This window comes from Oncorhynchus mykiss, chromosome 15 (assembly GCF_013265735.2).
Source record: "Oncorhynchus mykiss isolate Arlee chromosome 15, USDA_OmykA_1.1, whole genome shotgun sequence".
NCBI classification, from domain to species: Eukaryota; Metazoa; Chordata; class Actinopteri; order Salmoniformes; family Salmonidae; genus Oncorhynchus; species Oncorhynchus mykiss.
Window position 1 is genome coordinate 15548069 of NC_048579.1, and position 12455 is coordinate 15560523.

Consider the following 12455-nt stretch of genomic DNA (forward strand, 5'->3'; position numbering starts at 1 on the left):
CTTGTAATGAAAAAGGTAGAGGGGTGCATAATTCACTGGGTCTGTCAAAGCCACTCACGCCCCCTTACACACAGCTCAGAAACGTCACCCCTTCCCTCCCTCTCTTCATGACCAGCCTTTAGAGCTCTTCTTCTCTCCCTCCATCCAATGTAATCAAATACAACGTCTCCTCGAGAGCTCCTCAGAGCGCATGCTCCTGTGCAGTGTAGACAGGGTAGATTTATGTAATCGGGAGCTTGTTAGGGAGATTTCTCAGGCCTATTGACAGTGACGCGCGGGACAGTCGGGCTGATATGACGTGTGGACGGGGGATTCTGCTGCACCACCACACAGAAGCAATTAGAGGTCTACATTCCCAGACAGGTCAGGACTCTGATCTATGGTGGAGGGCCGTCGTGCGCTTTAGTGTCTTTATTAAGATGACATGGATGTCCCGAACACCATCTTCCAATGACAATCACGCGGTCGTCATGGAGAACGGGGGACGGCAATCAGTGAGATCACTTTCTGGCTACGAGTCCAGTGTTGACAATCCACGTGCAGCCGAGTGTGTTTTCCAAATGAACTGGTTTTGGAAATGAGTAATTGCGAAACAAAGGCGGACTGAAGTGACAGTACTTGTGAGATGATAGACGGATGTAGCTGGCTGGAGAGATGTCAAAAGGAGACAGGAGTTTTTACACAGGGTGAAGCCCCGTTCAAAGATACCACTTGGAGACAGTGTTCTGGTGGCTGCAGAGGCAGGGTTGTTAATTAGACATGATTCTGTTGCAGTTCGACAAGCTCTATTTAAACACACATCATTTCCTCCCTGGCGTTACATGGATACACTCTGGCTACTGTAATTAGTTCAGTCTGTTCATTATTCTAATTAGCCATTATGGTTTTCAAGTGTTGTTAAACGTTTCAGCCATGTAATGTGCCACTAATGCAATGTTTTTGAAAGGTCTTCCTTCTCCTGTGAATGGAAAGCTGATTTTGCAGCACGTAAAAACTTTGCAAAGCATTACTTATCCCAAATAGCATTAATACCACCCTTTGTGTCAATGGGCATCACCGTTTAAAGGTTACTTTCTACACCCTCTCAAGGTATGGATAAAGAGCATTACGCACACAGGCAGGCAGGCACACACTCATGTGTTACACTTCTCGGACTGAAAAGTGGTCATCAGATAACAGCCCTGAATTAATATGGTGGAATTAAGAGATGGAGAAAAGTTAGTTGTGTTCAGCATCAGGTATTCTCTGAGATTTATTCAAATATAGTTTTCTTTTGTTCTTGTTCTTTTGTTAAAATGTTTCCCTGTTTGTTGTCAAAATCAATTACAAGAGGCAGGTGTCGTTCGTTGTCTCTGATTGAGAATCATACTTAGGTATCCTGTTTTCCCCATTTTGGTTGTGGGTGTTTGTTTTCTGTCTTTGTGTGTCTGCATCAGACAGAACTGTTTCGTTTTGTTTCCGCTTTGTTTTTTTTGTTCTTGTGTTCAGTTTCTTTATTAAATCTACCATGAACACGTACCACGCTGCACCTTGGTCCTCTTCTCCTTCTCCAGACGAAAACCGTTACACAAATGAATAGTGCATGTAACCTGAGGCTATTCAATCAGTAGTATTTAGCATCTACCAACAGAAGCTATTTGGCATGTAAAACCATCAAATTGTTCTGTGTAGGGCTACATTATATTATATAGAGCTCACTGTACTAGCAGTGTCAATTCCGATGAAGCTACAAATGACTGGAGGCCTGTGCTAAACAATTCTACAAACATTACATTCTAAACCATCAACATGTGAGCTAACAATAGCTGAAACCCATTAGCCTAGAGATGGCTAGCGCTTAGCAGAGATAAATTCAGTTAGCATATAGCTAGTCAACTGATAAATGCTATTTTCTTACAAATAGAAACACTTTCAACACATTCTATAGTCACATTGCATATGTACACTACCGTTCAAAAGTTTGGGGTCACTTTTTTTTGTCCATTAAAATAATACCAAATTGATCAGAAATACTGTGTAGACATTGTTAATGTTGTAAATGACTATTGTAGATGGAAACGGCTGATTTTTTATGGAATATAGGTGTACAGAGGCCCATTATCAGCAACCATCCAATGGCACGTTGTGTTAATGTTAGCTAATCCAAGTTTATTATTTTAAAAGGCTAATTTATCATAAGAAAACCCTTTTGCAATTATGTTAGCACAGCTGAAAACTGTTGTTCTGATTAAAGAAGCAATACATCTGGCCTTCTTCAGACTAGTTGAGTATCTATAGCATCAGCATTTGTGGGTTCGATTACAGGCTCAAAATGGCCAGAAACAAAGATCTTTCTTCTGAAACTCGTCAGTCTATTCTTGTTCTGAGAAATGAAGGCTATTCCATGCGAGAAATTGTCAAGAAAATGAAGCTCTCGTACAACACGGTGTACTACTCCCTTCACAGAACAGCGCAAACTGTCTCTAACCAGAATAGAAAGAGGAGTGGGAGGCCCGGTGCACAACTGAGCAAGAGGACAAATACATTAGTGTCTAGTTTGAGAAACAGACACCTCACAAGTCCTCAAATGGCATTTCATTAAATAGTACCCGCAAAACAAGTCTCAACATAAAAAGTGAAGAAGTTCCTCTGTCCAGTGTCTGTGTTCTAGGCAAATCTGCCTAGAAGGCCAGCATCCCGGAGTCGCCTTTTCACTGTTGACATTGAGACTGGTGTTTTGTTTTCCCATCTCCTCTGTGGAGATGGGAGAACATTCCAGATGGACAACCATCTCTGCAGCACTCCACCAATCAGGCCTTTATGGTAGTGGCCAGACGGAACCCACTCCTCAATAAAAGGCACATGACAGCCCGCTTGGAGTGTGCCAAAAGGCACCTAAAGAACTTTCAGACCATGAGAAACAAGATTCTCTGGTCTGATGAAACCAAGATTGAACTCTTTGGCCTGAATGCCAAGCGTCATGGTGGTGGCAGCATCATGCTGTGGGGATGTTATTCAGCGGAAGGGACTGGGAGACTAGTCAGGATCGAGGGAATGAACGGAGCACAGAGAGATCCTTGGTGAAAACCTGCTCCAGAGCGCTCAGGACCTGTCACGTCGTGTATGTAGGTGGCAGGGAAGTCAAGAGCAGGAGAATTGTGATCCAGATGGAGACGGTGGAACTCTCGTAGCGGGAAAGGATCTAACACCTCCTCCATCGGAACCCAGCATCTCTCCTCCAGACCATACCCCTCCCAGTCCACGAGGTATTGAAGGCCCCTCGCCTGACGTCTCGAATCCAGGATGGATTGAACAGAGTACGCCGGGACCCCCTCAATATCCAGAGGGGGCGGAGGAACCTCCCGCACCTCAGCTTCCTGCAATGGGCCAGCCACCACCGGCCTGAGGAGAGACACATGGAATGAGGGGTTAATACGGTAAGGGGAAGCTGGGGGGAAGCTGTAACCTATAACATACCTCGTTCACTCCTCAGGACTTTAAATGGCCCCACAAACCGCGGACCCAGCTTCCGGCAGGGCAGGCGGAGGGGCAGGTTTTGGGTTGAGAGCCAAACCCTGTCCCCCGGTACCAACACCGGGGCCTCACTGCGGTGACGGTCTGCGCCAACTTTCTGGCGCTGGAACCAGCCGTCCACCGCAGGAGCCTCTGTCGGACTCGGATGCCTTGGAGCCAGAACCGGCTGATTCCCCAATACATACTGAAATGGAGAAAAGTTAGTGGAGGAGTGGTGGAGCGAGTTCTGGGCCATCTCTGCCCAGGGCACGAACGCCGCCCACTCCCCCGGGCCGGTCCTGGCAATAAGACCTCAGAAACCTACCCACATCCTGGTTAACTCTCTCTACCTGCCCGTTACTTTTGGGTGAAAACCTGAGGTAAGGCTGACCGAGACCCTAAGACGTTCTATGAACGCCTTCCAGACCCTTGACGTAAATTGGGGACCCAGATCAGACACTATATCCTCAGGCACCCCGTAGTCCCGGAAGACGTGTGTAAACAGGAGACGACAGGATGTAGAAAAACGATCCACAACAACCAGGATCGTGGTGTTACCCTGTGAAGGTGGAAGATCGGTTATAAAATCCACCGACAAGTGCGACCACGGCCGTTGTGGAACGGGTAAGGGTTGTAACTTACCTCTGGGCAGGTGTCTAGGATCCTTGCACTGGGCACACACCGAGCAGGAAGAAACATAAACCCTTACGTCTCTTTCTAAAGTGGGCCACCAGTACCTCCCACCAAGACAGCGCACCGTCCGACCGATCCCAGGATGACCAGAGGAGGGTGACGTGTGAGCCCAATAGATCAGCCGATCGCGGACAGCAGACGTAACGCACAGACGCCCAGCTGGACACTGAAGGAGAGCGGGCCCTGCACATGACGCCCGCTCAATGTCCACGTCCAGCTCCCACACTATATGTGCCACCAAGCAAGAGGCAGGGAGTATGGGAGTGGGACCCATGGACCGCTCCTCTGTGTCATACAGCTGGGACAGTGCGTCTGCCTTGACGTTCTGGGAGCCTGGTCTGTAAGAAAGGGTAAATACAAAAGGGGTAAAGAACATGGCCCACCTTGCCTGACGAGGATTCATTCTCCTCGCTGCCCGGATGTACTCCAGATTGCGGTGGTCAGTCCAGATGAGAAAGGGGTGTTAAGCCCCTTCAAGCCAAAGTCTCCACACCTTCAAAACTTTAACGACAGCCAACAGCTCCCGATCCCCCACATCCTAGTTTCGCTCCGCCGGCCTGAGCTTCTTAGAGAAGAAAGCACAGGGACGGAGTTCCAGTGGCGTACCCGAGCGCTGAGAGAGCACAGCTCCTATCCCAGCCTCGGAGGCGTCCACCTCCACTATGAAGACCAAAGAGGGATCCGGATGCGCCAACACAGGAGCCGAGGTAAACAGAGCCTTCAAGTGCCTAAAAGCCCTGTCCACCCCAGCTGACCACTGCAAGCGCACGGGGCCCCCCTTCAGCAGTGAGGTAATGGGAGCAGCCACCTGACCAAAACCCCAGATAAACCTCCGGTAGTAGTTGGCAAACCCTAAGAATCGCTACACTTCCTTCACCGTGGTGGGAGTCGTTCAATTACGCACGGCTACAATGCTTTCACTCCCCATCTCCACTCCTGACGTGGAAATGCAATGCCCTGAGGTGGTACTAAATGCCGTCTTCCACTCGTCTCCCTCTCGGATACGCACCAGGTTGTACGCACTCCTGAGATCCAGTTTAGCAAAGAAGCGCGCCCCGTGCATTGACTCAATCGCCATGGCGATAAGAGGTAGCGGGCAACTGTACCTCAACGTGATTTGATTTAGACCTCTATAAATGCACGGACCTCTATCAATGCACGGGCGCAGACCTCCATCCTTCTTCTTCACAAAAAATAAACTCGAGGAGACGGGTGAAGTGTAGGACCGAATGTACCCCTGATGCAGGGATTTGGAGACATATGTCTCCATAGCCACCGTCTCTGCATGCGATAGGGGATACACGTGACTCCTGAGAAGTGCAGCGTCTACCAGGGGATCTATTGCACAATCCCTCGTCAAATTGAGTCGCCTTCTTTTTACAGAAGGCGAGAGCCAAATCGGCATATTCTGGGGGGATGCGCATGGTGGAGACCTGGTCTGGACTTTCCACCGTAGTAGCACCAACGGAAACTAAATACCTACCTAAGCACTCCTATGACCACCCCGTTAGAGCCCTCTGTGGCCAAGAAATAGTGGGGTTATGATAAGCTAACCAGGGTATGCCCAGCACCACTGGATACGCAGGAGAGTCAATAAGGAAAATACTAATATTTTCAGTGTGACCCCCCATGTCACCATACTCAAAGGAGCGGTGGTCTCCCTGATAAGCCCTGACCCTATTGGTCGACTATCTAAGGCGTGAATGGGGAAAGGCACATCCACGGGAACAATAGGAGTCCCTAAACTATGAGCTAACACTTTATCAATTAAATTCCCAGCCGCGCCTGAATCTACTAGCGCCTTATGCTGGGAACGAGGGAAAAAAATCAGGAAAAGTGATTCCCAGAGGAACCAACCTGGCACCGACCAGCAGTGTGCCCTCTGCGGCCACAGATGGTGCACGAGCTGGAACCCTCTACGGTCTCCCTGCGCACCGTCCCTCCCAGCTCCATGGGTATCGGAGAGGGGATGCGGGAGGATGGAACCACTAGACACCAATCTGGAAGTCCGCGAGTAGCCAGCATGTTGTCCAGCCGGATGGACAGGTCCACCAGCTGGTCGAAGGTGAGTGTGGTGTCTTTGAAGGCCAGCTCCAGACGGATGTCCTCGTGTAGACTGCAGTGGTAATGGTCGATCAGGGCCCTGTTGTTCCACCCCGCGTCGGCAGCCAGGGTCCTAAATTCCAGAGCAAACTCCTGCGCGCTCCTTGTCTCCTGCCTCAGATGATAGAGACGCTCACCCACTGCTCTGCCCTCGGGTGGATGGTCGAAAACTGCCCGGAAACGGCGGGTGAACTCCTCAAAATGGTCAAATGGCCGAAGTCTTCCCCTCCACACACAGCGTTGGCCCACTCCAGTGCTTTCCCGGTGAGGCACGAGACGAGGGCGAAAACCTTCTCATGGTCCGATGGAGCTGGTTGGACCATGGCCAGATAAAGGTTTAATTGGAGGAGGAAACCCTGGCAGTTGGCAGCACTTCCGTCGTACCCCCGTGGCATGGGTAGACAGATCGCACTGGGTTCAGGTGGTAAAGGGGCGCCCAGGATAGACCCCGGTTGTGCTGGTGGAGGCACCGGAAGAACTCTCTTCCAGCGGTCCATATTCTGGACAACGCGATCCATGGCGACTCTCAGATGGTAAAGCTTCTCCGTATGCTCCTGGACACGTTCCTCCACCTCCATGTCCGGGGTATTTTCTCCTGCTGTCAGAGATTCTGCCACGTCGTGTATGTAGGTGGCAGGGAAGTCAAGAGCAGGAGAATTAAACTTGGTATAATTGGAGTATTTTAATAACTTAATACATAAACTCCAAAACCAAAGTCCATAAAAAAATAAATGTGGGTACAAGAACCCGTCACACACCAATCCATAAAACATGAACATAACAATAAACAATCTCTGATAACGACATGAGGGGAAACAGAGGGTTAAACACACAACACTTAATGAATGGGATTGGAATCAGGTGTGTAAGAAGACCAGACAAAACCAATGGATGAAAAATAGATCAATGATGGCAAGAAGACCGGTGACGTCGACCGCCGGGCACCGCCTGAACAAGGAGAGGCATCGACTTCGGCAGAGAAGAATGGGAGAAACTCCCCAAATACAGGTGTGCCAAGTTAGTAGCGTCATACCCAAGAAGACTCAATGCTGTAATCGCTGCCAAAGGTGCAGTGGAAGGCTCCGGCCATGGCACCGGCGCAGGAAGCTCCGGGCCGTGGACCGTCATTGGAAGCTTCGGGCCGTGTTCCGTCACTAGAAGCTCCGGGCCGTGGTCCGTCACTGGAGGCTCTGAACTGTGAACCGTCGCTGGAGGTTCCGGACTGTACACACGCACTGGTGGCTGAGTGCGGGGAGCCGGCACAGGACGCACCGGGCTGGGGAGGCGCATTGGAGGCCTGGTGTGTGGAGCCGGCACAGGTTGCACAGGGCTGGTGACACACTCTTCAGGGCGAGTGCAGGGAGCCGGCACAGGACACAGGAGACCCAGGACACAGGAGCCCTTGGGGTTCTCTATGGTGCAATAGGTCAGGGCGTGACTCAGTCCAGGCACGGCGTTCAGTCCCGCTCCATGGCCGGAGCCTTCCTCTGCGCCGGTGCCCAGTCCAGGCACGGCGTTCAGTCCTGCTCCATGGCCGAAGCCTTCCTCTGCGCCGGTGCCCAGTCCAGGCACGGCGTTCAGTCCTGCTCCATGGCCGGAGCCTTCCTCTGCGCCGGTGCCCAGTCCAGGCACGGCGTTCAGCCCGGCTCCATGGCCGGATGCGCGTTCTGAGCGGGTGCTACGTCCATTTTCCCACCTGCTATGTGGGATATTGTTTTGTATGAGTGCCTATGTGCGCCACGAATTTCACGATCGTTATATCTTTGTTGTTTTGGAAGTTTCACTATCTTTAAAATGTGGAACTCTACTCACGCTGCGCTTTGGTCCAATTATTTATATGACGGTCGTGACAGCTGTAACGTAACAAAATGTGGAAAAAGTCAAGCGGTCTGCATACTTTCTGAATGCACTGTATGTAGTTAACCATGTTATCTCAATATTTTGTGATAGATATTGTACCTTAGCACATCACATACCTGAATTAACAGGGTGGAATGATGAGACAGAGAAAAGTTAGTAGTGTTCTGCGTTCTCCAAGACCTCACGATCCCACTAATGCGCCCCAATGACATCACAGCTCCCCCTAGTGGCGGTAATCATATACATTACATTCTATGCAAATACCTGGGAGGCCTAAAAAAATCATACAGGGGATGGCTCCATAATATAACAAAGTAAATAAAACATAAAAAATATGACCAAATATATTTGTGTGCATAACACACACACACACACACACACACACACACACACACAGCTAACGTTCAGCCGGTGCGGAGGCAGATAAAGTGGTAAACTAGGCGGTCCTTTGCCTCCCAGCTGTGAAGGTGACACAAGGAGGCTACACACAGAACAATATTAATCATAGGATATTTACTGGCTCAGATCTAATCAACGATGGCCGGATCACAGGCTACATCATACACGGCCCAGGAATTTACACAGCAGAGTTAACCTGTCACAGACCACTGTCCCCTCTCTGTTACCGCCCATAAACACAGGACAGAGAGCACAGCCAGGGATATCTACAGCCTGCCGCCGGCCAGAGCCTAACAGGGAAAATAACACATCTGACTGCTTTATTTCCTCTTAAACACTGTAAGTAGTAACAGTCAGATGCTCAACACACGCAGGTTGATACAGAACCTTACGGCAGAGGGGAAACACCCATTTATCTCAAGGTGGTTGAGGTAATGGAAAACATAGATGCAGGTGGTGTTTTCTCACAAAGTGACCTAGGGAGAGGGGGCATTATAACATCTTGACCTCTGATGGTTTACAACATGAGCATTGAGATCTGTTCAACACTCATGAGGACGGCTAGGGAGCAGGTGACTGAATGGCTGGTAGCAGCTGAAATGCTGGTAGCCTTTTTTTAACAGTTTATATAACCGTTTTCAGGTAGTTGTTATTGGGGATAAATGGATTCTGTATAAGTCTAGGAATATTTTTACAAAATATTTCAAAAACATTTTGTACTTTATCTCATCTGATGGTTCAAGACATAACCTTTTGTCTGGCCTGGTGACTGTCTCTCAATGTCAGCAGAGGTATTTCAACCAGAATCAGACAGAGAACTGTTGTAGTGTAGCCATGTTTGTCAGGGGGTCAGGTTAAAGTGTGACATTCTCCTTTGTCTCGCCTCTGAAATGTCACTCCCCAGGGGGTCCTCTGGTTCACACAGGCTGGAAGAAACGGAACGCAAAACACTGTACACACTGACATTCACATTCCCCCACACACAGATACAGGGTAGTGATGATGGTGGTCAGATACAGGGTAGTGATGATGGTGGTTAGACCGGGCTGAAGTGACGTTAATCACAAGAACAAAGGAATAACAGTTATCACTTCCATTTGTTTGATTCTTTCTGGTTTGGCGGTCTTCAGTGCTGTGGGGCCCCACTGGGATCAATACAAAGACACTCAGAAATCATTTACCATCTTGTCTCCTCCACTATAAACAGTGTCAGTGGATAAATACATCTCTGGGCTGAGCTCTTAGCCTCCTCAGGCCGACTGGCTCTGTGTCATACAAGGGGGGACTGGATAAATTGTTAGTCTATTAGACGAGAGTGTTTCTGTCATTCTCCCCATCTCCCAGACGAGTCACATGAGGCGTAGGGAGGAAGAGTAATTTCCGTGTCACATCCCTTTAGCCCGACCCCTCACTGACAATTGCCAAGACTCAGGCGTTCTCACAAAAAAATTATCACATTTGCCTTTTTAATGGCGTCTCTCAGCCCTCTGCCAAGAATTCACAATCTCCTTCTCGGTCCCTAAAGTAGGGCCCTGGCAGAGGAGATGAGGATGTGATTTCAGGGAGTGTGTCAATACTTACATCACCCCCCTGGCCTTCGCTCAGATCCTCCTGGTGCTATTGACACTAGCACTGCCATGGGGGATGGAGGCAGGCCTAGATGACTGACAACAAGCCATCCACTGTAAATACTGGTACACTATATATACTGTACTGTCCTAATGTATTCACAGATACAGAGACACATGGAGGGACCAAAGGGCCAGGCGAGGGAGAGGAGGAGTGGATTGGAAGGCCCGTTAAAGCCTGAGTGTGATTATATATTGACTTGTCAAATCTGAAACAGAGAGACTTTCTGGGAGAGGCGGGTTAACTTTGAAACTATAACTTTTTGCTGCACTTTGTCCCATACTGTAGACATTCTGATGTATAATAAAGCAAATATATAAATAAAATATTCTGGATGAAAATGTGGGTGCATTTAGTATTTCTAATAATCCTGTCATGATCCAGGAACAACCCTGGGTATAGTTCCATGTTCTTCTTCTTTCAGGGTGCACAGCCATGGTTCCTTCAGACATCATGTGTCAAATATTCAAACAGACTCCGGCTTTCACTTCCTTACAAGCAAGGAGCAATGTAAAAATGACTCGGAAACAAAACACTTCTGCTAAATCCATGTTCTGAGCAGATTCTGTCAAGTTATTTGATTTTTGACAGATTTCATCGCTGAGCTGGGTGGTGTAAATGCTTTAAAACACTTTGACATAACATGGAGTGTCCTGAGACCCCAGTGCATCTAAATAATGGATCTGCAGTATGTTCAGAACAGCTGTCTAGTTGCAAGAAGTTTTCTTGAAGGGGCTGGGTCTCGTCAGGCATTCTAACACAGAACCACAACAAGGTTTATATACCACCTGGCTCTCGCCTGCGAGACAATTCGCTAGCCATGACCAATCAAAGGAATTGGAACCCTTTATGTGTCGCTGTGATTCGCAGAGAAGAAGGAGAAGAACAGTGAGTCAGTGGTCCTGTGCTCTCCCCTGCTTACATCTCCTCATATTTAATTCAGAGCTTGTGTATTTCTTTATGATTGCAACATCTGTTTACTCCCAGCGGCCTCTCCCCCTGTCACCCACCCTGTGTTTAATAATTCCTGTTCTGACCCCTAAGAGCCTCTGACATCAGAATAGCCACAGACTGCTGCTCCAACTTGACTGTGGAACAGAACAGCAGCAGACTGAGAGCGACAGGGGACAGGTGCCAGGGACAAATTAGCTTGTTGTTTTTTAGAGGAAAATAAATGAAGTTGTTTTTCAAACTGAACAAAGTCAGACTCCAACAAGGTTATTGTGAAAGGGCTTGTCGATAAGTTAAAACCTTTCATCATCAACAACACCTCATTAAAGAGAACTAGATCACACACGAGGGCGTTAATATCAAGACCATTTGCAGACACTGACAGTGTTGCTTACGTCGCCGGGCATCTGTTCACGCTGCCGAGGTGAGATGGGAGTGATATTTTCCCTCATGCTGCCATTGATGTCATCATCAAATAGGGACAGGGCCTTATAAACAGATGCCAGGCGGCGACCTTTAAGGACAAGGCAAAGAGGCCAGATGTTTAGATGACCCTACGACCTTGGACCAGCTGACTGGGACAGTGATGGAGACAGGGCCTGGCAGCCCACAGTGATCCAGTGGCATCAAACACAGAAGGTGCACGGGGGAAGTTGAGGTTTCCCACTTCTCTTTCTGTCTTACCCTTCATATTTTAAATAGAGAGGGGGAATGAGAGGAGAGAGAGAGAAATAGAGAGATGAGAGACAGACAGAGGGCAGAGAGAAGCAGATGAGAGGGCAGAGCAAGAGAGAAAGAGAGAGAGAGAGAGAGAGAGAGAATGAAAGAGAGAGAGAGAGAGAGAGAGAGAGAGAGAGAGAGAGAGAGAGAGAGAGAGAGAGCTGGACAGCGAGGGAGTGGTGCTGATGGTTGTCACAGATGTTAAATTCAGCACAAAACGCTGCCAGAAGCCATCGCATCAAAGCAAAGTTAGCCGAATGAACAAGAACAACTCCAGGCCCTGCCACTTTGCATCGCGCTCAAACTTCAACAGCTGTTTCTTGAGCGAATGCAGATGCAAAATAATGATAATAATGCCTACTTACAGCTCCTGGTCCGAAGTAAACAAGACGTCTTGACCACACCCAGTAAACAAACCATCTCTGTAACACAACAACAACGGCAGCAGAAACAACAACAAAGAGCCAGAGGTTTCCAGCCAGACCCTGGTGAAGTAAATGTACACTGTAAAAGACACTGGAAGACGAGAGTACTCTCATCAGAGGCTTTAGACTGCAAGGACAGTATTTCAATTCAAAGATCTACGTGGAGATGTACATAACCAAGAG